This window comes from Telopea speciosissima, chromosome 3 (genome assembly GCF_018873765.1).
Source record: "Telopea speciosissima isolate NSW1024214 ecotype Mountain lineage chromosome 3, Tspe_v1, whole genome shotgun sequence".
Lineage (NCBI taxonomy): Eukaryota > Viridiplantae > Streptophyta > Magnoliopsida > Proteales > Proteaceae > Telopea > Telopea speciosissima.
The window spans coordinates 4489381-4514656 of NC_057918.1; the positions used below are offsets into that span (position 1 = coordinate 4489381).

At 37.8% G+C, this 25276-nt stretch overlaps 1 pseudogene; it reads left to right on the forward strand.

The window, feature by feature from the left end:
- The first annotated feature begins 1640 nt into the window (after positions 1-1640).
- LOC122656170 lies at positions 1641-14052 on the forward strand (annotated as a pseudogene).
- Positions 14053-25276: the final 11224 nt, after the last annotated feature.

Here is a 25276-nt window from a genome sequence, read left to right on the forward strand (position 1 = left end):
TTTGGAGCAACAACTTGAAGGATTCTGCGTGATCCTCTCTACCACGACCCTGTCGCAACCGCAGTGTGAAGGTGACTCTCTCTCTCCCACTCTCTCTAGGTAGCAGATCTGTAGCTCTCTTCTCTCTCTTTGTAATGGCTGTTTACTCGATTTAGTTGGGTTTTTTTTTTTGTTTTCTCTATTTACCCGAATAGAAATTGCTTTGTATTCTTGATTTTGAATAAATTTTGTATATGATTTTCTTCCTTATGATTTTATCCTTCTATGGTAATGCAGAGTCGTGTTCTTCTCTATTTGCTTTTTTATTTCTTCAAAAAAAAAAAAAAGAACATTTAAATTTTTTGAGCAGATGATCTCTTGATTATGTTGTAAGTTGAGATTGTGGGTCTCTGTTGTTCAGTGGAATTCATGGAGTTTCAGGTTGGATATTACATTGTATTATCTTTCCTTGCTTGTTTTGATGAACTCGTTGGATATGAAAAGTAAACTTACTGTGCATGGGTTTATGTTGGTCTGCTTCATAAAATTCAGTATAATAAATTGCTATAAGCTCATCTCATTACTATACTAGTATGAAATCCTTATTATCTTTCCTTCCTTGCCTAATAGATGATTTTTGAATTATAGGGCTGTGATGGATCCATTCTGTAGACAGCAGTGCCACCATCATTAGTGATTTCTGAATTATAGGGTTGTGATGGATCCATTCTGTTACAAGCCGACCAGATTGTATGTTTTTTGCATGTATAGACTGGTGGTCCTAGCTGGGAAGTACCACCTTACCACAAAAAAATAGCTGGAAGTACTCATGGGAAGAACACAAGAAATTAATTAACAATACTTTATCCCGTGTCCCCTAATCAATGAGTACTTGATGGGTCTTTAGCTCAAATTGGTAGAGCACTTGGAACATGACCATGTTCCAAGGGGATGTGGTTCAATCCACCAAGGCCCAATTTTTATTCAACTGTTCATAGCATTGTCAATTATGACACTAATCCACATAAGAACCCAATTTTAATGGCATTTTCTAAATTTGGTATATTTTTATAATTACTTTGGTTATGTTAATGAGATATTTTAATTTTATGCCAAGGTAGGTAAGAGAGAAAAGAATTTTACAAGTATTTATTGGTGTAATTTAGAAGGAAATGGCAATTTTGTAATTAACATCAAATAGGGAAGAACAGGTTTTACCAAACACCATTTTCGTTCTGAACAGCGTTCTTGAGACCGTTACCAAACAGTCATTTTTTGTCTCAGAACGCCGTTCTAAACAAAGAACGCAAAAGAACGTTCTTAGTCAAGAACGCCCGTTCTTTGTTCAGACATTTACCAAACGTAGCCTTAGCATCGTCAGCACGTCGTAGTCTACAACGTCGAGAGTCTGACGCCTGCACGTTGGTATCCGCTTCCCTCTTTCGATTTCAAATTCTTTGGTTGCCAAACGTGAATAATTTGTTTCGTGCCACTCCAGTACCGTTCAATTTATATATCGGTCCTTACTGTTGTGGGCCATGTTGTGATTTGGTGTTTCTCTAAGGGCCTATATGAAATGATGAAATTTGAAACCCTTGAAGGCTTGAACCAAGTATAAAATAACATAAACAACTAGCAGCGACTGTAACCGGGAAAGATAAGAAAGTAAAAAAACTAAACAGCGTTCACACAGACTCCACAGCCGGTGAAAGAAGAAGAAGCACAGGGAGGGGGAGAATTGAGAGAGAAAGATGACAATGGACAGAGAGAAGGAGAGAGAGTTTGAGCTTGAGAGCGCAATGTACACAAACTGCTTGTTTCTAGGGTTTGATCCATCGGTTATTGGCGTCGGAGGCAACAATGGTGCCCTTCGACTCGGGTTTTTTCGCCATTCAAATCCGAAGTTAGGCGAACAGCTTCTTTACTTCATCTTATCTTCTCTTAGAGGCCCAATTCAATCTGCAAAGGTCACATTCATGTTCCTGCGGATCACATATTATCCCCCTCTTCTTTGTTCATTTTTTGTTGGATTCATGCTCTTCTGAAATGACCAAGACATCGCAGGATTTTGATAAGGTTTGGCCGATCTTCGATTCTGCACAGTCCCGCGACTTCCGGAAGGTAAATTCAAATATTATTGTTGTAAGATGAGTCCTGCTGATTTTTATCTGTCTCTTGATTGATTTGAATGATGTCGAATTTCATCCCCTCTCTTTTCGATTAGGTGATTTTCTCATTTATTTCCCCCCCCCTCTCTCTCTCTCTCTATGCTTTTCTAGGTTGTCCAGGGAATCATAAATGAGCTCGAATCGCAAGGGGCGCTCCCGAGAAGCCATTCAAGGGTTTCTTCCCTTGCGACTTGTTGCGGGCCAAGGTTGGTGCTATCTTCAATTTCATTTCAATTGTGTTTCAATTTATGTTTTTCTTTCTCTTTCTTCCCCAATTCGCCAATCGTTTAAATAGCTTTGGTGTAGGTGAAACTATTAATATTGTATACTATATAGTTCATCATAGACGTTCCTCGAGTTATGTAAGAGACATTTGTACTACTCTGGAAACCAGTAAAATCTTGTTGGTTCAGAATGAGAGTTGAGGCCTGTTTCAGGATCATTAGGTGTTGTTTGAAAGTATCTGTGTATAGTTATGGAGCTGGACCTCTGCCATATGCTATATGAAAGTTCATCTTGCATTTGTCCTTTGGAACCCCAGAGTAACCCTTTACTAGTTGAGTCTCATCTTTCAAGTATCCAGGTATTTCTGTTACTAGAAATAACTGCACGCTAGGAAACTGCCTTAGGGTTTCTGATCAGTCATGTGAGGATGTCATAAGGTTCTCAACTGATCATCGAACTCTGAGCTTAGGGCTGCCTACATTTGTTGCTTTCTATTTTCAACTTGGATTGACAGGAATGCTTCTCTTGCACCATGCAAATAAGATGTTATACAATACTTGCAGCAATGGAAACCCCGGCTGTGTAACAAATAACGTCTAAATTTTTCTTCATTCTCCTGGGTTCAAGAGTGGATGTGGATTTCAGTGTCACACATTTAAGTGCACACCGCAACATCATTGATACCTCATTTTTATTCTTTTATTCATCAGGGCTTTCAGTGACACTTTTCATGATTTCCATCTGTTCAGTGAAAATCATTGAGATGCCTACTCCAAGAGAAGGATAAAGAGCTCTGATTTTGAGGGTGTGCTAAAGAGCTCTGATTTCTTTCATCTTTTAGAGTGGATGAATATTTCCTCCCCCCAATCACTTTTTTCCCTCCCTATGCCAAAGGTTTGTCGCGAGTATTCACAATATATAAATTAAACAGAAATTCCATGTTAAAGTTTCTATTACAGGCTGTGACCAATTGTTATCTATATATATATATATTACCCTTGTGTTCATATACACCTTTGCCTCTTGTTTTTTTGAATTTTTGTGCTGTAAGATTGCATTATTACTAATACATGAAAATGTTTCCCTTGGTCATTTGATGTATTTTTCTGTTTAATAACACAGACAATCCAAGTTCTAATTTTTGTATGAGGAATGGTGATTAGCGAGGAACTGAAGCACTTTTTTAATACCGCTATTGCAGATTTGTTGAACTTTTATGGCAACTTTCTTTGCATGCTCTACGAGAGGTTCACATAAGAACTTTTGGGGCTGATGTAGCTTCTAACCCTCTGCCTGCTTCGTTGACAGATGTAGCATTTTCACATGCAGCTACATTACTTCCGGTGACGTAGGTACTATTCGTGTTATTTAAAAAAAAAAAAATCATTTTACGGTGGTTACGGATTCATTGGTTTTGCTGGAACTTTTGAGCTATTCCTCTCCAAAACTTTTCCCGTTTAGTTTTAAGTTGAGTGCCTTCTAAGATAATGTACAAATGACTGATTGTTTCAGATTTGTATTTTCATTCCGATTGTATGGTTTCCCTGCTTGCATGCTGTTGTAGTGATCAGAGCATGATTCAGAAGAAAGAGTGGTGGGGAGGGGGAAGAGTGTTGTGCTGCATATTCTGCTGTTTCCTTCAATGATTCCTTATATTTATTTAATATCCTCATGGGCTTATTGTTAACGAACCTCTGTGAACACGAATTAGTTTGCATTGACTCTCTTATGTCAAACAGGCTAGGATAGCGCTTGAACGAAGGAAGTTTCTTAAGAAAGCAGAAACAGATGTCCATAGAAAAACCATGTGGTCAAACTTGGCCCATGAAATGACTGCTGAGTTTCGCGGTCTTTGTGCTGAAAAGGTAGAGGGTAACTTGTTCATATTCCTTTGAGGAACTAAAGTTTTAGAGGTACAAGCTTTTCAGCATGTTTTTGGATATATCGGTTCTTACATTTTCCTGCAATCCTGCAAGTCAGGCTTATTTGCAGCAAGAGCTGGAAAAACTGCAGGATTTGATAAATAAAGCAAAGTTGGACGGGGAACTATGGGATGACTGTGTCTCTAGCCCATTGGGTCAGATCTCACATTTAGTTTCTAAGGCAACTCGCCTATGGGAGTCCTTATTAGCTTGTAAGAGTAAGTGTGCAAATCCATTGCTCTTTGTCCACTGTTTGTTTTTCATATCCTTGATTCCTTAGCTTATTATTTGAACATCACTATATCAATATGGATTTAGTCTACCTTGCAGACCCGAGATTAAATAATCTCTTTGATATGATATTGATCCTTTGCTTGTGTGATTGGTGGCTTGTGAAGTTGATCACTTTGGTGAGGCCTGGTAAATGGGTTAATTTGTATGGATTTGCATATGTTCCATGTGGCTGCATGAATGGTGATTGAAGAAAGCATTGTTTTGGAAACTATCCGTATAAACGTTAAAGCAACGATCTTTCAATATAGGTTGATACGTTAGTATTTTGTATCTGCAAGAAAACATTGGCTAGGGACTTTGTCTCCTAGACAATCATCTCCTTTGGCTAGGGATGTGATCTAGGATCTTTAATATTCAAAGTAATTAGGGATTTATGGTGTAATTTGGTTTGAGGGACAGGGTTCAGACATTGGTTGTTTTATGAATTCAGATGTTTATGGTTGTTAGATGGAAAAATCACTATGGTAGGTTAAGTCATTAGGGTATCAAGAAAATGTCTAAAAGGCCAGAATCTGATTAAGAGTCAAAATAGGTGGTTGTCATACAGAGATCGATTTATCTTGGGTTCTTGTAGGTTGATTGATTTTGGTTTCCCAGTGATTGGTTAGTAATTGATGATGGTTGCAATTTTGAAGGGTTTTATAAATGGGTCTTAGAAGAATTTGATAAAGAAAACACCTATCAATCCCAATTTTATAGTTGTCCTTCCACTTTGCAAGCATTCATGATGCACTTGTTTAGGCCACAAGGAGAGCCATTATGACCATTTTATTGTTTGATAGTTATGTTATTCTCTGAAATAGCCACGTGACAATTTTTGAGTCCCATCTCAGCTGCATGGTCCACCATGTGTTAAACTTCCCCTTTTTTATGCAGTCGCCAAACCTTTCTCTGCGAAATTGTCTTTTCAACTATTTTAAGAATATATTGCCACATGGCAGAATGCTTTAGAACTGAGATGATGATGTGGACAAGTCAAGCTTTTGTTTGCTGTGGAGGAATAGTTTGCCTTTGTTAAGGCTAGAGCAATTGAATTGAAAAGTTCCTGTTTTCATCGTAAAAAGAGAAGGGCTGTATGCAACAGCCTGGGTTGGTTTTTAATGTTTTTAATTTATATTTTGGAATTTCCAATTTTAAAATATAATTTATTTGAGGATTTCCAATGAAAATTTACTATGGATGGCCCTGTCAAATGATTAGAATTTGTTCGGAAACATTGCCAAATGATTTCAGTTCTCTATGACGAAAACTCCAGATTACAGGACCTATAAGAGGGTCTAGACATCATAATAATCTTTCTTTAATGAATGTAACATCTCATATAGAGGGTTTAGGGATCTTCTTCTATCTCTAGCTAAATAAAAAGCATGTTTTAAGTCATTCTTTGATACGTGGGATAATTTCTAGGTAAAACATCGTCTGACTGAGCCAAGAGAAGTTGCAATGCATGGCACAAATACTTCTCTGTGGTTATGAGTGTCCTTTGTGGTTTATAATCATATCGCCATAAATACTTGGAGAAACTTACTTTTGAGTAAATTTTTTATTACAAGTCTTTGTTTAAATAAGATAAAATTCTGTGGAATGAGGTATTTCCTGGTCCCCTTTTTGATTGGTTCCGAATGGAGCTAATCCAATCTATCATACACGGTGAATTGGCCAATCAACTGGCAATATTGGGCTTCTGCTCATTGAATTGGAGGGTCCGTTGTGTGGATTGGTCAGTCTGAACACGTCCAGATACTTTCCGGAGAATGATATCAGCTCCGGGACTGATCGACAAATTTCTGACATGGTCATGTTGACTGCTAATCACCTATGGCATTCTTAATTGAGGTACTTAGACCTGAAGTGTTTGATCTGTATCTTGTTTCATGTCATACCTCTCATTAATCCAATATTGGGATGTTTATGTCTTCTTTTTAGAATGTCAACTATCCAAATATCCTTTGCACCTCTTAAAATGATAGGCACCTTACCAGAAATATTTCTCAAATATAGTGGTATCTTTCTATGATTTTTCAGATTTTAACACTTTATTGGCTAATCATCTTTTAACTTTTACTGCTGCTGTTTACGGGTCAACATGAAGTTCTTGCATCAGGCCCAATTGAGGATCTGATTGCCCATCGTGAGCATAGGTAATCCTCCTTCCCTCCTGGTATCCATCCTTTCAATAATACCATTTATGTACTTTACTCTTATAAATAATATTCCTTACCAGGTACCGCATTTCTGGTTCATCCTTGCTTGCTGCTATGGATCAGAGTTCTCAGGTTCCATATCCCCACCCCACTGTTGACATAGCGAAAATTCTCAGATGTTGGATTCATGGTCTACAATGCGTTAATAAGCAGTTGCTTTATCTGGTACATAATCACTTAATTTGTTGCCATGTATCGCGTGTTAGCTTTTGGAATTATTAAATTGTTGCATGCAGCAAACTTTTTTGTTTTGTTGTCTTACTGGTGCATTCGTTAGCTGTCACCTTATATAAATCTTTTATTAAACTGGGCAAACTGTTGCCTATTATTTGACAAATTAGTTGATTGTTGTCATAGAGCTGCCTTTTGGCATGTGCTTGTTGTGATTGCACGTTGCAATTTGCACCCATGTTTGGTGTCCATTGGTGCAAACCTGGGTTGGAATAACTCTTATTGGGTTGCTTGTGGGCCCACCCAAGCAAGGAAACATTCAAATCCAATGTTAAATGGCAAAACAGTAAATAATTCAATGTTTACAAAAGGGTGGCAATTCTGTAAATAAGTTGAAGTCCATAAGGGAGTGGCAGAATTGTAATTAAACAGAATTTTAAAGGCTATTGGGTAGGTACAACGAGAGGACACAAAAGGTATTTGATTTATAGATTAATGACTAACTTGGAAGAAAAGAAATTAAAGGGTTAGAGGTTTGAATAAGAACAAAGGATGGGTAATTTTGGAACTTGAGCTATAAAACGGTTTAATTAAAAGGGGAAAAAAAAGAGTATCGTCTTCTACCTTGGGAAGGAACTGGAAAGGCAGAAATCCAACAGCTTGCAAGGAGGGAACTACTTCTATATGCTTCAGTTGAGTCTGCTGCCTCAAGGGGTAGTCGATACTGATGAACTCTCTTGAATACATACCAACAACAACTCAAGCAGCAACTATGAAGGAGGTAAAGGGCTGCTGAAACCAAGCCAGCCAATGGAACATAGATCAGATTTGATCGCAGTTTGATATTTCACCACAGGGAAAGATTTCGGATCTGTGATGGCGCCTATGGATAGACAATCCATGACCAACATATTAGGAAGAAATAGGAGGAGATGAGAGACAACAACCCACAAACGTGAGGGCTGTTTGTACATGCCAGAACTCGGGATTGGGGAAAATAAAACCAGAGGTAAAAGGAGAAGAATGGAGAAAGGAGGGTTATCAATGATCGACCAATTCGACCAGCAAAGCATGCAAACACTCAACGCTCTGAGCAAATCCAATCAATCTCATTTTCATTCAATTTTCTAGTCTGTGTTCTCCTATGTATTACAGTGACTAAAAAGAAGACTCTTGCATAAAAATAGAAATCTAAATAAATTGGAAACCAACTAAAAGAAGAAACTAACTGAAATAGAAACTAAATAACCCCAAGCAAAAATCCCCTACGTATCTACCCATCCAAATAAAATAAAATAAAAGATTGCATCCTAATTAAACTACCAGCCCTTGCCAGACCAGAAAACTGGTTTAGAACCAGTCCTTGGTTTGGGCTTCCAAAGTGGTTCAAGTTTGTCCAACCAAGCTAGAGCAACTGCATCGTCCATTCATTTCATTTGTGTTCTCATTATCTATGGTTGCTACTTTGAATTTCTGCGTCTTCCAAGATGGAAATTACTTAGGCATCCATTATTATTTTGTCACTTTTGGTTTTGGGTGATGCAGGTGCACTCCCATGGATTGACCCGAACCTGTTTGAGAACCCAGACCAAGATGAACTGGGTCCAGTTCGAGTCTTGGGTCTTGTAGGATATTAGGAATTTATTTTATTTAGGTAGATAATATTTTATACAGTCAATTTTAGAAAGTGGGATACGTTTGCAAGTGTTAGAGTTGGTTAGGAATCTTAGGATTTTGTTTCTTTGTTAAAGTTTGTTTTCAAGTTTACTAGGTTTCCTTTGCTAGTTGGGTTTTTTTCTTTTAAATAGCTTGTATTAGGATGAAATCACAGATTTGAAGAATGAAATAAAAAAGTGTTTTTGAAGAGCCTGCGTGGCTGTGTGCGTGTATGATCTTCCCCCCCCCTTTCTATTGCGATCTCCTCTCTACCCTGCAACTCTGATTTCTTCTTAGGGTTTTCCCTTCTTCGTACTGGCCCTCCACCAACTTGGTATCAGAGCCGAAGGATCCATCTCCTTCCCTTCTCACATCCAACTATCAAAAAAAAAAAAAGAAGAAAAAGAAGAACCTTTCCCAACCCACTGCAACCGCTGAAACCCCAAACCTATTGCAAACATACACTCTTCGACCCCTTCCACAATTTCCAGAGACAAGTAGAAAACCCCATCACCTCCTTTCTTTTCCCAACAACTGCAATCAACTTCCCCCTTCGGCCCAGTGGTCCGCCAGCAATAAAAAAAAAGTGAGAGAGAAAAGAAGAGAACGAGAGACACCGAGCAACAAAGAGATAGAAATCATACCTGGGTTGCGCTAGAACTCCATCTCCAGCTGCTGGTTCCTTTTTGAACTCGAACTTGGTCTTTGCCGGTCGGCTTCAACACATCTTACTCGCAGGGTTTTCCTTCGCCGACATCCTTGCTGGTTTCATATCCAAGTGAAAGGCGAACTCCCCAACCTTGTCCGACTTGAATTCCTTGCTCCGAGTCTTCCATCATATTCTCCACAGAAATCGCATGGAAAAAAAAAACTCTGCGAACTTTAAACCTTGCTGATTTTCAAGTCGACTACGGTACCCACCCAGCCCACTCACTACTTCAGTTTTTTCTTGTTTTGCTTTCTTTAATTTCCCAAAATGCCCGACTTCCTCTCTTATCTCCTTTTCTGCTTTAGTTTTGTTTTGTTCCAAGTTTGCCCGTCCTCCCTTCCTTACATCTTAGTTACCTTGTGTCATATTTCTTTGATTTAGCGCCCCCCTTTTTTTCCCCCTTACTCTAATATAACCTATTTTCTCTATTTCCAGAATTAACCCCCTCTCCCACTTATTCATTAGTTACTTGTCATTCTATTTTTTTTTCCAAGAATTGCCTCCTCCCTTCAATTCTTATTCTATTTTGTCTTTCTTTTTATTTTCTTCCAAGTTTACCACTCCCCACCAATATGTTATACTAGCCTTTTTTTTTCTCTTTAGTTTGCAGCCCAATAAATTACAATTCTGCCATTGTTATCATAAACCCACTACATCATGGAGGTTGATTAATACGATTTAATCCTTTTGATTAGTGATGGGTTCCATAGACTGCAGACAGAGCTTTCTAATTTGAAGACAGGTTTTTGGGAGCTTGCCAATATTAACAACTTCTGTGATAAGATGTCTAGCATGATACAATCATTAGAAGTCAGATCAGATTAAGAAAATGTGGACAACGATAGTGACGATCAAACTGAAGTACACTGTCCAATCAGGGTTGAAGTTGAAGAATTGATCGACGGTCCGATTTCAGTTGTGAAACCCCACGATCAGATTCCAATCGAAGAGATGTTGTTTGCTAACGACCGTCAGAAGATCGTGACGGTTGATCATGAAATGCGCTGGATCATCGTCCCATCAGAGCCGATGTTTGTGGATGCTGATCGAGTGGTGCTGATTCTCTCGTTTTACAAAACTTGTGGGCAAGTATTTCTCAACACCGGGGGAATTGATGCAGGTGCACTCCCGTGGATCGACCCAAACCTGTTTGAGAACCCAGACCAAGATGAACCGTATCCAGTTTGAGTCTTGGGTCTAGTTGGATATTACGAATTTATTTTATTTAGGTAGATAATATTTTATTCAGTCAATTTTAGAAAGTGGGATATGTTTGCAAGTGTTAGAGTTGGTTTGGAATCTTAGGATGTTGTTTCATTGTTCAAGTTTGTTTCCAAGTTTATTGGGTTTCCTTTGCTAGTTGGGTTTACTTCTTTAAAATAGTTTGTATTAGGATGAAATTACAGATTTGAAGAATGGAATAATAAAGCCTTTGTGAAGAGCCTGCGTGGCTGTGTGTGTGTGCGATCTTCCCCCCCCCCCCCCTTTTTTTCTATTGCGATCTCCTCTCTACCATGTAACTCTGATTTCTTCTCAGGTTTTCACTTCTTCCTATCGGCCCTCCACCATTGGGTCTAATCTGTCTGTTTTAGTCTTCAATCCATTTAGATTACTCTAATATATTTGGGCACTTGAAAGACTATTTTTATTTGTTACTATAGTTGTTTTATGTTTTTTTATTATCTTTGAAGAAGAAACCAATAATCATTCACCAGCTATGTTGTTGTTATAGGTAAAGGCTAATGATGGGGAGGGTCCACAGCTTTTACGAAGTGCGCATGATGGTGGTACTGGTGGCCATGCAGAGTCCGTAGCAGCAACCCTTGCTGAACATCAGCAGCATCTTGCTAGCATACAGGTAATGAATAGAATTATAATCATGGGTGCATGAGACTTCTAACTTGGGTGTGTTTGGCCGATTTTGATCCTGGCTGTAACTTCAATATATCACTGAACCCTTTTTAGTTCTCCATTGTGGTTCTCTTTTTCTGCTTCTTTATTTAATTATTCATGTACTGTTTTATATGTTGTCTATATTTCTTTCATTTGATAGGTTTAGGGTATACCATGCATGGTTTTCCTCCTAATCTAATCCGTCTTTCTTATCTCTTGAGATTTGATTTTTTACTATCATCTGAATGGAGCAATAGCTAACAGAAGAGTACTGGCACTTTGCCCCACCCAGGAAAGGGTCACTGATGCATTGCATTTTCTATGCCTTGAAGAAACTTACTCCAGGTTTCTGATGGTTTAATCCTATTAATTCTGTGCTAAATCTGTTTATGTAATGGCTGGCAATTGGCAAGGCAGAGTTTCCATATTTAGGTTGTGCTATAAGTTAAAAGTTCTGATTTTATAATCAGAAAGTAACCCTGCTTCTGCTTTCAGTATCTAAGGGAAAATGGATTTGCAGTACTCATACATCCTTTCTATCAGAGCAGGTGTATATATTTGTTAATAATGAGTTAGAACTTGAAAGGTACAATACTTGTTCAATTGCAAAGTTCACTAGCAAATTTAATTCTGCAATTTTCTTTCATGATGTTGGTATCAGTAGTCTATCCAATGACAAGCTCATGGTCATTATTGTCATACACATCAAGCAGGAATTAATACGTGGATCAGTTTGCATAGTTATGGCCTATAATGGCCTCATATTGCTTGCCATCATGTTTAAGTAGTGAAGAATGTGAAGATTAATTTTATTGTTGGTCTTTCAGGAAAATTTCTTTTATTGAATTGGCCTTCTAATCATTTTTCTGTTGCTGTTTCTGGCAATTTCCTTTGTTGAATTGGTCTATTTCCTTTTTTGATTTGGTCTGGTCTCCTAATCTTTTTCTGCTTGAGATTGACAAGACATACTATAATTATCTGTCATAATGGAGACACATTCCAAACTGATACTTTGGTGCACAGGTGCTCATTAATAAACAGAAGGAAGTTGCTCCATCAATAATGAAATCAATTTCAGAGCTAACTGAAGAAGTAAACAGTATGTCATCCACTCTTCCTCCGATGACCAAAAATCGTGGCCGATCTACCTCACCTATCCAAGCTCTAAGTAGTGGAAGATCTGTTGTAAGTTCTTTGGAGAAGACAGGTCTAGATGGAACCATATTATGCCATTTGAATATTTGGTGATTTATAGTGTTTTGAAATAGTTACATTTGTAGAACTAATAGCAGTTCTAATGAGGCAGGAAAATGGCATTGATGAGGTTGCAGAAATGACTTCAAAATTGTCAAGTGTTCATCTTGATAAGGTTTCACCAAGCCCTCCAGCTTTGAAACTCCCACATTTGTTTAGTTTGACCCCATATTCTTCTATGAAAGGGGGAAATATCCAAAAGAGGCAAACTTTGGTTTCTCAAGCCAGCCAGGTGGAAAATTTGTCCGAAGAGAAGTCTCTGGACCAGCCTCCATCAAACAATCATGTGGATAATTTGTCCCAAGGTTTTTCATGTTCCAACTATAGTACTATATTTTCCACTGTACACCCATACCTTTAATTGTTATAGCTTCTTGCCTAATCCAAGGCCCAGAGATCAACTTAAGTGGTCCTTAGTTAACTTGTGATTTTGTCTGAAGAATTGTCATGTTCTTGCTTTGCAGATGGTGACAGTTCTTATGTCCAACAATTGAGGAGATCTGTTCGGGAGGCTGCTCTTTCAGCGCAATCCTCCAATATGAACTCCACTCGAGATGATCAATCTGATGACAGCTCAGAACATTTCTTTGTACCTCTTTCAGGGACTGGATTTTCTCATTTAGGCCCACAAAACAAATCCGTGCAGTTAGGAGCAAAAGACTGTTTGTGTCTCCATCAGACACCACCAACTTACACAGGAGTTCTGTATCTGAGGGCCCTGCTAGGATCAATTATGATGCTGTACAAAATATGTTGAATGATACAGATTCACCACATCAGTATGGCAGTGAAACTAATGGGTTCCTCACAGTTATTGGTTCCAAATATGTCACTTCTGATGCAGAAAGGGCATTGTTTGACATGGAGGATACTAGGGATCTGGTCTTCTCACCTCCATTGCTAATGGAGACATCACTCTTTTCAGATTCATATGAGGACTTGCTTGGTATGTGGATTTTCACCAAATAATTCCTAAATTTCTTCAACTTCATTTTTGTTTCTTTCCTTATTAATGTTTTGAATTCCCCCCCCCCCCCCCCCCGGTTGTAATTTTATATACTTGTTTTGCAAAGTATGGTTAGTTCTACTAGGCACAATATCTTTAAACGGAATGATGACTGTGTACTATTAATGTTGTTGCTATTTGCTAATGGGTTGGGATGTCAAACCTTTGGGTCAATCCTTGCCCGCTGGCAGAAGGCACCTTGTTTATTCTACCAAAGGAAGCCATCTGTTGGTTGGTTTGGATAATACTTGGTTGATCTTTGGGTATGCATGTTTGAGGGGGGACTTGCGCCAATGATTGAGTAACATTTCTGAGTTGTCCTATCTCTGTTTTTCTTAACAATATTTAGCTTTCCATTAACATGTTGGTTGAGATTGCTTGTCTTTCTGAATGTTACTTCTTAATTTTTTCCACAGCACCATTATCTGAAACTGACACTGCTTTAATGGAGTGCTGAGACAAAGTTGATTTGTGCGGCAGTCATGTGCAGTGGCTAAAATCCAATTATGATACGCTTCCATGTGTGAATGGGTTGCTGTTTTTTCATAGTCCTTTTTATCAAAATTCCTCTCATTTTTTTTTCTGTAAGATTTGCTGTCTGATTGATCATATACAGGTATCTTTGATTGGTGCTTTAAAATGTTCGGATCTCCTCCTGAAGCTTTACTTGGAGGGTGCATAAATGAAATCACACAATTTTACTGGTTTTTAAGTCACAGACATGATTGTGTTTGGTCTTTGATGAAATTCATCCTACTAATGTGGCTATGCAGGGGCCATACAGTGAAGTTCCTAAGACTATAAACATTGCAAATGTATGATTGATCTAAATGTGTCTCGTCATGATTCATATTCCACCTATTGAAATTGGGAATGCAATTTCAAATGGTACAGAAAACCAGCGCATGATCCATCTCCCCAGTAATGGAGTGAGGGGATGATCAATGGAACTGGACTAAAACCATGGAGATAGTCGACAGATGCAGGGAGTCTCAATGCTTATACGTTTGCCAGTTCCTTGGGTACTGTTGATCAACAAATGCAGGTACTGGAACATATCTGAACTCTGAATGAAGTTGCAGATTATTGGGGAAGTGAAATACTGAAACTTTTAAATTATAGAAAAAGCTGTGCTATAAAATCACTACTTTTCAATTATTCTTTTAAAAAATTGATGGAAGTGATTTAATATGCTTTGTGGATGAGTGGATGGAATCATGGAATAACTCGAATTCAAATATAATAGATCTCTGATTTGTGTAGGTCTAAAGTTTGTCCCAATCATATTTCTATCCTAGTCATAAATTAATCATAGGGAAAATGGTTTCCATGGAGGAGTGTGGTGCCTATGCCCAAACACATGGGGGTGGCACAATAACCGCCCCATCCCCCTTGAAATGCGAAATGACATCCTTGTTGATGCTTCCATGTCCATTGGCCCCATGCGTGCAGCGGCTACACACCTCCACAAGAAACACTTCCCCAAATCATAATAAACCATTTAATTAAACGGTCATACTTTTGAAAACATAAATGGACCATTTATTAAATGGTTTCACAATTTTGGTTTTAAACGATTCGTTTCAGTTAAAGGCTTCTGTTGATTTTGGCATATTTTTGTACGTTTAGGGATATTAAACGGTTTATTTGTTTAAATGGTTCGGTTCAGTTTAAACCATTTAATTAAATGGTCTTAATTTAAAAATAATAATATAATTATTTATTAAATGATTTTATAGTTTCGGTTTAAACGGTTCAATTTGATTTCGGTAAACGATTAGCTCTGCCTTGATGCTTCCTCAAAGGTTGAGGAGATTATGAGATCGTGTTAAAAAAAAGTCTACTTCTACATCAAAGGAATAGATGTTGGACACAATTTAAATGGGATTTTGTTAGAGGGGAGAGATTCAGTTACCCTTGTTAAAAAAAGGCAAGTCTCTCTTATAAAAATTTTCAAAAAATATAATGAATCACATGTTTTTTTTTTTTTTTGCCTTCTTTCTAAAGTTCTTTTGTATGTTAATTCAAAGTGCAATTGTTCCCAATTCATTTTCACAAAAAAAAAAAATGCACTTGTTCCCTAGACTAATGGAGCTCTTCATTTTCTGCGGAATCGAACCAAGAGGAGTGCTACATAGTTTATCTAATGTATCTTGATATCCCACGTAAGTCATAAACCCATGAGTGCTGCGAATGGTTAGCTATCAATTTTAGCGTTGTACCATTTAGAGTCCGTTTAATGACCAACTAGAGTTAAACAGGTCTACAACCCGGTTAAGACCCAAGTATAATATCTGATTATAGATTGAACCCGTCCAACCCCGGCTCGAATACTTAAACAGTCAAACACAGTGCAATTTGCAAAAATGATGAGGCCCGACCAAGACTGGTTGACACCCGGACCCTCCACACAATTCAATGGGACCAACAATTGTTTGCAATGTTCAAGCTATTACTAAACGTATTTGAGGTGAATTGCTTCCAGTTTCGCTTTTCTAATTATTCTTTGGGGTCTCTAGATGCAGGCCAATGTGACAACATAAAGGTTATCTATGACAAAATATTGATAAATTGTTGTGAATTATTGGATTTTTTTGGGTGTTGCATATACTTGCAGCCTATTACATTTCTTATTATTTTTTATTTTATCTTATATTTTGCGGATAGATACAATAAAAAATAAATAAATAAATAAAATTTGGTACTACCTGCGTTGCAAGAACTTCCCCCGCTACCTCACTAAGCCAAAGAAATGGAATAATTCACTTCCTCTTAAGAATTTTTCAAAATACCCTTGGGATTCTATTTCTTTGGATATGAGCCTAGTAGCATTGTAGCATTGTAGCATACATATTTAATGGGCTATAATCCAGACATGGGCAATTAGCTGAAAAAAACAAGTGTAGTAGTGAAACTGATTACAAAAGAATGTAAATCATCTGGGGGGTGGGGATTACAAAAGAATGTAAATCACCTGGTGGGGGGGTGGGGGTTGTGGTTGGGGGAGATCCGTTTGATCGATATCCAAAATCTGCATCGAGCTGCTACGTACGTGTATCTTTTTGGTAGAAGTAGTGGTAGTGGGAGAGGAGAGATCAAGTAAGGTTTTAGGCGCGAGAACGTAGTAGGTACGGAACTATTAGTACTAGTTTCATTGGAAGAATGGTGTTGAGGTAATAATGGAAAATGAAAGGACCGAACTTGATAAACACAACGTCTGGATTACGAGGATGGAAGTCCACTAGAGTTATTCCACGTTCAAGATATGGCAGCTGTAGGCGATGTCTCAATGACCATTGAGATTGACAACCGTGGTTTGAATCGAAAACCCATTCCTCAATGTGGGGCCGCTTAATCACTGCTATCTGGAATACACCGTCCCTAGACTCCTCTTATCACAGTGATCTGGTGATTCCTCTCTCGGTTTAACTGTAAGAAGTTGTTATACGTGTCAACCGTGACACTTACAGTGGTTAACCCCCATCCTACCGTCTCAGAGGAGAAAGTCTCAATCTCAATAATATTCTGCTTCTTCTTCTTCTTCTTCTTCCTCTTCTTGGATTGAAGAGGATGAGATACGGCCTTGACACGCACTACTTTGTATCTATCATAATAGGAATCAGTGGCGACGACGAGACACACGCACGGTTGTGATGGCGATGGCGATGGCGGTTGACTGAGCGATTGATGTTGTTGCTGCTTAGGAGAAGGAGGGAGTTGGTACCATTCCATGAGATGATGATTCCAAGCTGTTGATCATATCTGCTCTTTCTTTTTCTTCTTCTTCTTCAAATTTAGGACAACTGGAATTAGTTGTAGAACTTGTTGCCAAGAATGTCCAAATAGGGTTTTCAGATATAGGAGTCTGGCATCGGATGAAGCCCAAGAGGCCGCCGCTGCCGATATTGCTGCTCCTCCTGATGCTTCTTATTGTTTTACGGAAAGAAGGGTCGGAGATAAGGCGGTGCCACCTCTTTGATACACACTTGGATCTAAAGATTCGTCGTCTTCAATACTACTGCTGTTGCTACGCATGTTGTTACCGTCGTTGCTGATCAGAGTACTGCTGCAGCAGCAGCTATGAGGACGGCTGAATTCCCTACGGCTGAATTCCCTACTCATTTCCCTACTTATCAGTGATCGAGTGAATCCGGCAGATTCCAGTTCAAAGACGAGACTAGAATGAGAAGATGATCGAGATAGCCGGGAACGTAATTGATGAAGTGAGAGAATGAATAATGAAGACGGATAGAAGAAGAATCGAGATAACTAATAAGCTAGCTATTAGCTAGGGATGAACCCAAGCAGAAAAATTGGAAAATCTAGATCCCGTAATTAACTCCCTATTCAAAACGGTAAGATCCCCTTTTTTTCTCCTGGATTTTAGGCTATCAATTCTGTGAATCACGAAAAAGGTAAATAGCATCTAAGGTACTTAACCGTTCTTGAAATAAAAAAAAAATAAATAGCATCTAAGGTACCTATCGTTTTTGAAATTGTAGTAAAAGTGCTTAATGTTTCATATATTGTGTTTGAAATACCTAAATCAAGATAACATTAATCAAATGAATAATTTTTTTTTAATCTACAATTTTACCCTTAATATATAATCTAAGTATTCTTCTTCCCGTGAAGTCGTGAACCAATAAACGACATTCTCCATCTTCCTCCTCCCTTCTGCAACTCCTCCTTCGTCACTCCTTTGTCTTGCCCCCATCACCTCTGCTACCCTTCTTCCTCACCACCATCACCACGCTGTACCTCCTCTGTTCTACAACTTGTCACTCATTCCCCTGTCTTGCCCCCATTTCCCACCTCAATGATTCTTCTTCCCCACCCCCAAAACTCCCCTATTCTACCCCCATCTCCCACCTCTGCTACCCTTCTTCCCCAACCCCATCACTACTCTGTACCGCCCCACCCGCTACTTGTACTATATTTCCTTCCCCACCCCCACCTCTCTCGTATCATTGCACAACTGCACCGTATAGATCAATATAAATTTGTTTACCGTAAACAGTCGACTGTTATAAATTGTTAGAAATTTGATTGGATGAGGAGCTTTTCATGTGAAGAGGGAATGATTTTCAACATTCGAATGGTTTGAAAATGCGCCTTCTAAGGGTCTGTCAAAACTTATCCAACCAAATAAAAATCAAATATTCACACCAGTGTGCTCCTAAACTTGATGCAAAATAAATGAATTGGACTGAAGGTTATCCCTCCCATTTGTGGTTGACCATGCCCTACCAGTCTATTAGGTTGCGACAAAAGCTAAATACCTAATTTAGAAGTGGGGGTGGGGGTGGGGGCGGTACAGGGCAGTGATGGGGATGGGGAAGAAGGGTAGCAAAGGTGAGAGATGGGGATGGGACAGGGGAGTTTTGGGGGTGGGACAAGGACGTGAGTGACAATTTGCAGAACGGAGGAGGAAGATGAACAGTGTTGTTTATTGGTTCACAGGAAAAAGAATTGTTAGGTTATATTAAGGATAAAATTATAAATTAAAAAAAATTATTAATTTGATTAACGTTATCTTGATTTAAGTATCCCAAACATAATCTGTGAAGCATCGAATACCTTTAATATAATTTCACTAAATATTAAGTACCTTAGATGCTATTTACCCAAAAAAAAATAGATTTTGAATCATGCGTGTAATGGATCCGAGATTACGAACCATACTCAGAGATCTCTCACCGATCTCTCTCTCTCGAATTCGGATCGGCTCCTAAAATCTTTCCTTCCCAACCCAATTATCTTATTATCCTATATCTATGGCCCTAAAATCTCTCCTTCCCTTCTCTTTAAGATACCTATCTTATATGGTAGTAACGTCTCTCTCAATATCTGTTTTAGTAAATTGAAACCCATGCTACCAATATTTCCCCTCAAGTTATTTTTCTCTCTCTCGTTCCTCCCCTATCTCTCCTTTTCCTTTTCCATTACTTCTTTTTCCTTATCTACTTCTAAAGTTTTTCACCAAAAAGAAGAAAAAAAAAATAAAAAAAATCTACTTCTAAAGTTTTAATATTCCGCTATCCTTCCTTACGATTTAATTTAATCAAGATGTATTACTTTATTTGTTAGTCAAATATCTTAAATTATAGATTTTGTTTTTTTTGGTCGAGAAACTATAGATTTTCTATCTTAATTAAATCTCTGTTACCAAGTAAATCGTTAGTTTCCTAATTAATCTAATCATATTTTCTCTGTATTTTATGGTAATAAAATAAACTTATCTTTGGCAATCATATCTCTCACTTCCTCTATCAGCTCCTAGAATATCTTTCCTTCGCTTCTCCTAGAATATCTATCCTTATATGGTAGTAACGTCGCCCGGCCTCAATCCGTTTTTATCTGTTTTAAGAGGTTTTCCCAAAGTGAAATTACTCACCAATTACCCTATATATATAACAACCTTATAACAAATCCTAATTTTTTGCTTGTTCCGTAACAGATCGAATCATTTAACCTATTCAAGCATTGGGCTAGAAGAGTTGAAGAATACTTTAAGAGAGAGAGAGAGGATGATGATGATCAGTTAATGAGATAAATTTATGAATTCAACTTGAACTTCTTCAACTATGTCTGTCCTTTTTGGGCATCCTCAAAAATCATAATCGGCTCCCTAGCTTGTAAATTTTGAAATCAACACTGGTCAAGAGTAGTTTAGAAATTTAAATTTATTTAACTGACTGAAATCATCACTTAAAGAGCATAAGACTAACGGTAGGGACTAATTTGTCATATTGGGGTCTAATACAGGGGGTGATTTGAGTATTTTAAAAAACCAGGGAGAGTTTTGTTTGAAAACCAGGGGGTGACATGTAATTTACCCTAAAAAAAACCATTTGGTAATTCAATTTTTGAGAATAGATTTTATATATTTCTTTGGGAAAGATGGTGGTGGCAGTGGCGGGGCCACGGGGGCGGGGCAAGGCTAGGAATGTGGCGGCAATGGCGGTTGTGGTGGTGGCTTAGTGGTGATGTGATCATTAGAAAAGGAAGGGGGTGTTTTAACCCCAAGAGAATTGCTTAGTTGACAAAGACCAACACCTAAAAAATAAGAGGTCATAAGATCAACTCTCATTGGGGGCCTAATCCCCCAGTAAAAAATATTTAAGCTCCCAAGTCTTTAAAAAAACCTAGGATGGTGTTATTTTTTTTTACATGAATTACTACTATGTCTTTCAAAACAATTATGTGCTCATTAAAAAGCAACATAGAAATCAAATGAAATAGAAATTATGAAGGGTGGGGTTTTATTTTTAACAGTAATTTCATAATTTCCATTTCATTGAAATAAGGTGTAAAAATCAAACAAAACAATTTTGAAAATAGAAATCACTCAATGAAATTAGAACAAAAATCATACCAAATCAGGCTTTCTCTGTCCTTATCTACTTCTAAAGTTTTAATATCTCTCTTCCAATATCCTTCCTTAGGACTCAATCTAGTAAGATCTATTGTCCAATTCGGAGAGATAGTATATAGCAAGCACTGATTTGGGGATTTTGATCCTCTACTGCTGCTTGTCCTTTGAGGAAGATGGCTTATGTATGCCTAATCGGGTTCATTCTAACTAGTTTACTACTTAATTAGTATTTTGATGTATATGGATTTCTTCCCCTTACCGCTGAACTGCCCAAATCTTGAATAGATATATACTCAACAACCCTGTTAGTGTTGGGGGAAACTGGAATAGAGGCTTTATTATCTTCACTTCCAAATTCCAATGGAGTGTATTGGATGATCATGATTCATGAACATTCTTACATTCTTTTCTGAAATAAAAGTTTAATTGGGTGAATAAAATAACCACAAATCTGGGGTCGTTGTTACTCTCCCTTACTTGTTATAGGTTCAAAAAGCCCTCTCAATGTTTCTTAACATCTTTCCAAAACCAATGGTGATCAGCGGTGAAGGAATTCCATCTTCACCATAGCTTGAGAAAACTCGTCTTGTTATTTCTTCCTTCCCTTTCCGGGGTGGGGACTTCTCAATTCTCATACATGTGATTTACCAATATATTAAATCCTAATTTGCTTTGTTTGGGTTTTAATCATTAAATGGGTGGGCAATGGCGAATGCGATAGGTGATCCAATAATAAATGAATTGGGTGGGCTTATCTTGCCACCTGGACCAGCTTGAAAAGCCCACAGCACAAAAGTTTTGACTTTTTTTTACTCATTCATTTCTCATACTTCTTTGGCCGAGAGAGCCCGAGACGAAGCTTGACGACAAAGGATGCCGAAAGGATAGTGTGATACGTACAGAGCCTCATCTTTGTAGAAGTCGATGGGTCCCTCGTATGGACAAAGATGGTTGGGTCCCACCATCCCATTCCCATTCATACTTTTTGACTGATCATCTTAGCTGTTCATTTTTATATCCAACTTAGTTTGTGTGGACATCGTCGGATCATCGATTCAATGAAAAACAAAATGGAAGATCCAATGGCTGAAAATCATTTCAAGTCTTCAAAAAAGTCTTCACACGTTTGGGGTGGGCGAACTCATCTCCATATGGAAGTGGGACCCATATTAGTGGACCATGGATCCTGACACGTGTATCATTTAAAACCAAAACTGGTCCCGTCTCCCGTGGATTCGACGTAGCACTTACTCATTCCGGACTATTTTAAAGATTTCGCTTTACAGCTCACAATTACGAGTCATACTTTTGACTTTCTTGGACAAAAATGACAATTGAAACTAAAACCTACTCTCTCGAACTATATTGACGATTATGCCCTACAGACTTTTTCCTTTCTCACTTTGTTTTGGTTTAATCGTTTATTACTATGGAGCGCGTTTTCCTTCGCTCTCTTCAGCTTTGGGATGTGATACTTTGATTGAACTTGATAAGAGTATTTTAAATTTTTCTTAATTGGAGACGGGAATCCCTTAATAACAAGGTTCATTGTTTCATGAGTCCGATTAAAGCATCAAATGACCGTGGATGAAGAAATTCTTTCTTTATTATGGGTGACGAGAAACTTTCACCCTTGTTTATTGGTGTTCGTAATGTTTAATTTTATGAACATTATTATCGAATTACTTACTGTATAGATTGGATCTTGTCACATGCCCTTATCTTTCATGTATTCAACTTCATATATCATTGGTAGTTTTCTAATTATTATTTATGTTATTAACATTTTAGCAGCAAATTTACAATCAAAAAGCACTTTGACAGTGCCTCTCTACTCTATCCACGCATCTTACTTTAACCAATTAATACCATCATTTAATCTTGACATTCCATTTTATATGGAAGAAGTAAAATGGTCACTTGATTAAAACCTAGCCAACAACTTAAGATATAATCTTACTAATTATATGGGCATAGGATTTCTATAATGCTTTGGTTTGATCTCTACTAAGGTTTGCAAATCGACAAACAAAGCTAGTGAATTAGACAAGATGCACGAATGAGATTTTATTTTATTTTATTTGGTTGGGGACTTTTCATTATATTTCATTTCTTTTATATGACAATGATTTTAGGATAAAGTTTTCTGCCACCTAGGTTTTGAATAGAGAATTTCTTTATCGAAGGTGATTTGGCATTATGATTGAACTCCTGAAATAGTGAATGTCACTATTAACTCCCACTCCCTGTTTAAGAAAGTTTGAAATACATTTTTTTAGTACAATCAAAAGCCATATTCTGTATATTAAGAGGTTCTCTCTTCGCTGCAGGTGAAGAAAACTCGATCCATGATTTAAAACCCCAATCACAAATTCAAGTAGGTTGAACCAACTTGGTAATTGGTATAGGTTGGCCCAATCAGGCAAGGTAGGTAGGTTGGCCGTAGGTGACTCAATTACATATATTTGATATCACCGAAAGATTTTCTTAGGGTTTAGAGTGCCGGGGGGGGGGGGGGGGGGTGGAGATTCCATGTCACAATCTTAGCTAGAATTGAAAATAAAAAGGCTACTGAATAATGGTCTAGATCATGTGCTTTCATACCATTTTGGATGATAGTCCTCTCTCCATCTTTTTCTTTTTCTTATTTTGGGTTTATCCTTGATGCACCACACTTCAAAAGACTCTTTTATATATACTATGGGATTAGATGTTTATTCTTAAACTTTGTGTATGTCACTCATCCTTACTTTATACATTCCCTCATTTTGTATTTGACTAATTTTATACAAGGAAAAAGGTTCTATAGTAAAACGATCTCGTTGTTCTCTCATGTGTGAAATCATTCATTTGCATCTCATTGTTGTACTCTTCCATGTTGCTTATTTAGAGAAACCTCTCTCTTTATACAAAAACCAAAAAACTATGTGTTTTATGCATTTCATGCTTTACCAAAAAGGACCCATCTTCAATTCTTCATGAGAAATGTATTTGCTACATTCTGTTTTTTCTTTATATATATATATATTCTTTGTACGGTGGAAAATTCCTTAAGAGGATAAATGTTACTTGATGAGGAAGGGGTTTGGATGTAGGTCCAACGTTTGTCCCAATCATATTTCTATCCTAGTCATAAATTAATTATAGGGAAAATGATTTCTATGGAGGAGTGTGGCGCCTATGTCCAAACGCATGGGGGTTGTAAAATAACCGCCCCACCCTCATGAAATGCGAAATGACACCCCTGTGGATGCTTCCATGTCCATTGGCCCCATGCGTGCAGAGGATACACACCTCCATAGGAAACACTTCTTCAAATCATAATATAGTATTAATTTACATGGACAGATGATATGGCCATTAGAGACGGTTCAAGAATAGGATGCTCCTTGGATTCACATGTTATATTAGGTGGTTCAACCAAAACCAATCACACCACCATTTCCATAGACTCTCCCCATTTGTTTCTAGTCATAAAACTGTGTAATTTTTACCAATAAAAAAATAAATTGTGTTATTCTTACTTTTCAAATATTTTTCTTGAATGTTGTAATATTCTTGATCAGTCCATCTACAGAGGTTTATCTCATCAGTTCAAAATATATGCCATTTGACATGTTGGATGGCACCCAAAAGTTTTAGAGTAGATCCAAATCCCTTACTGACATGTCAAGTTTCAATTTATATGAAATTGATCAAATGACAAAATGGCATTTCACAAATCAAGGATGATGATTGATATTGGTTTCAAAGATTCAACATGTGGCCACAAGAGACCATGTCCCATATTTTCAAATGGTTGGGTTTCTTTTCTGTTTTTTTTTTAATTGTAAGTTGGTCTTTATCAACCAGCCAAGGTACCTCCTTTTGGGTTTATCCAATGGTTGAATTGCTATATCATTCTACCACATGGCAAAACTTGGCTAAATGATAAAAGGAGTCTTACTTCAACGATTCCCCCCCGGGCGCGATCGTCACCCAAAAGTTTTGTTTTACCACATGGCAATCTTCATATAGGGTCCAACTATGCCCTAATTTTGGGTAATAAATTGAATCACCACATAGCAGTTACAAATGGCTTCTTGTGCTCTTACCTTCCCACAAAACATATCTCTACCATCAGGGAGGCACACATGAGTCATGAGTCATGACCCCCAACAAAACATGAACCTCAAAAGCCAAGTTGTTGGAGGAGCAAGAGACCACCACTCAATCCAATGATTTGTACATTTCAGTTAAGACCTACTTTTCCATGGGCCCTTTGGTAATAAACATAGATGGCTAGTGACCATCCAAACTCCAAAAGGATGACATTGATTGGACCAAGTGTCAGTTCTACAAAGATCTTTTTTTTCTTTTGGGGAGGGGTGGTTTTACAATGTCTTTGGAAGCTTGGATTGATGACCTCAAGAGAAGA